The sequence below is a fragment of the Sipha flava genome, unplaced genomic scaffold (assembly GCF_003268045.1).
Source record: "Sipha flava isolate LNK unplaced genomic scaffold, YSA_version1 273_pilon_pilon, whole genome shotgun sequence".
Lineage (NCBI taxonomy): Eukaryota > Metazoa > Arthropoda > Insecta > Hemiptera > Aphididae > Sipha > Sipha flava.
Window position 1 is genome coordinate 248,963 of NW_020272938.1, and position 2,814 is coordinate 251,776.

Here is a 2,814-nt window from a genome sequence, read left to right on the forward strand (position 1 = left end):
ATTGAGCTTAGGTTTAATTTTAATGAATTTTTTGTATGTGTGACTGAGAATTCGTCAAAAGTTTGATTAGATAAAGAAGTATGAAATGTTTCGAAATTTGAAATATCGTAGACGTAAATTGGCGGTATTTTGGGACTAACCTGTGCGTCCTGTGCGTTGTCGTTTGTGGAAACGCCGTCTTGGTCAAGTTCGTCGTCGATGTTTTGAAGCGGAGTAAATTTGTTTTTGCTTTGAAAGGGTGGAGTAAGTGGAGCTGCGTTTGTTCTCTTTCTTGGGGCGTGTTGTAGAATGCGGGTTTGGGGAGACCCGCGACCCCTATTTGAAGGCATGTTAAAACGGTTACGAAGTATATATGTTACGGTAAACAGAGCACGGAGGACAACCTGCTACGACGGCTACTGATAACCAACTAAAAAAAAAAAAACTATTTAAAAACTATTAATTTTATTTTTGGTAGTAAATGACGGGTATTGCATAAATATTAAACAAAAAAAGATCCCGCAACAGGTGTCAAAACAAATAAGAATGTTAGTTCGAAAAATTATTATGCATATCGGTTGATGATTAAACGCGATCAGGACAAAATTATTCTACGATATCATGAGCTTCGTCAACAATTCATGGTCGAAATGTATGTAAAGATAGAGAGCGAACGATTTTGATACTTGCGATTTAATCAAAAAAAGCTGCGTGCAGAAGATTCTCAAAACAATTGTTAGATATTGGAGATGAGAAAGTTACTACAGATGAAACGGAATGTATAAAATTACCGACCGATTTCTGCATAATCATTTATTCGCAAGATGCTCTCATTGACTAGATATTTTCCAATGTACACAGACAATACACAAATCATGAGTGGCTGGCAGAAAGGGCAATTTCAGTAGTAAAAAATGTGGACGTCAACGAATTGAATCTCAAGATAAACATTTGTTACCAGGAGACATGGTGTCATACAAATCTATAGATATAGTTTGCTATGCTACTGAAGCTGTAAATTATCTAACAGAGTTTTTAAACTCATTGGACTTACCAGGCATGCCATCGCATAATTTACAATTGAAGGTTTGTTCTCCGGTTATTTTGCTTCATAATTTGACCTACCACGGTTGTACAGAGGCACGCGATAAGTTGTTAAAAAATTAATGAAAAATGTTATCGAAGTCATAATTTTAAATGGCAAATTCCGAGGTGAAAATATATTATTACCGCGAATCTCTATTATACCCATAGATGTGCCAATACAATTTAAACGTCTTAAATTTCCAATTAGATTGGCATTTGCAATGACTATCAATAAGTTTCAAAGCCAAACGATGTCTGTAGCTTAGATTTGAGCACATCATATTTTTCACACGGATAATTACGTAGTGTGCTCTCGAGCCATCCAGTTTGTGTTGGCGAAAGATGGGATAACAAAAAATATTGTACACTCTGTTGCATTAAGGGATAGATATTGTTTTTTACTAATATTGTCATAATTAGCGATATATATAATTTTAATGGATCAATTTTAATAAATTATTAAAAAAATAAATGTTTTTATGTTTTTTCATTTTTATATTTCGTCACCATTCATAGCACTCCATATCTTACATTCTTATCCTTACCCACATTCTTACATGCCTATATTTAATTAGTTATTTTTTTCTAGCAAAATATTCTCTAGAAATAATTTATATGACAAAACAACGTTTGTCGGGTCAGCTAGTAATATATATAATTTATATAAATATAAAAATTATGTTAAAATTAAATGTAAAATGTGCTACAATAATATCGAACTATTTTTTAATTTTTTTTAATTTAAATAAATAAATTTATAAAGAATTTAAATCCTTGATGCTGATAAATTTTCATAAGTTTCTTAATGTGAGGTTGGATATGCACTGTGAGTGAATATCACGCTGAGTATCAAGACAATTTCTGTAGATACTTTGATATAATGACATCTGAGGCATAAAATTCGGAATCATATAGTACATTGTTGGAAATGGTAGTAAAAATTTTTCAGCTTTTTAGGACAAAATAGTTTTATCTTTGAGCTGGGCAGTTTTGAAAAAAAAATTTTTTAAACTTTTTTAGCTTGAAAATTGAGGAATCTTTCCTGAAACCCACAAATATATTCATGAATTTAATTAATAAAAATTTCAAAAGGATTTCTCACCTAAATGTACTTTCCGAGAGCTACATTTTCAAGAATTTATCAATCGAGTTAAAACTGTAATTTTCCAGTTATATTTCGTAAGGAATTTATGGTTACCTAATGTAATATTTGTTGAATCTTCGAAAAATTCGCTTAAGAAAAGGAAATACAGCAATTTTTCTTTGAGATAGTTTTTCCTGACAAAGTGCAAATTTTTGTTTAAATAAATTTATTTTTTTACCAATATCAACCATAATCCTATATTCTCTTGCATTTAAAATTAAAATATATATATGTATTTTATTTGAATTCGACACGTGTACCTACTGAAAACTGTAATTTTATATGGGATTTTACCCATTTAAAAGATTAACCTAACTAAACGATAAGGACCAGTGGCGGATTAGGGGGCAGACTAAAAGGCTTATAGCCTAGGGCGGCCTTTTTGGGAGGGTGACTTTTTTTTTTATAAGTGTTATTATTGACTTATTAGGTAGGTACATTTATTTTAATATATATTTATTATATTTGTCATATAAACACGAATAAAAATAATTTTAAAAAGTTATAATAATATATTAATATGTACATTGTATGATGCGTATCTATAGGCTATAGTAAAAATATTACAATTATTATTACAATTTGGAAATATTTCATTTGTAATA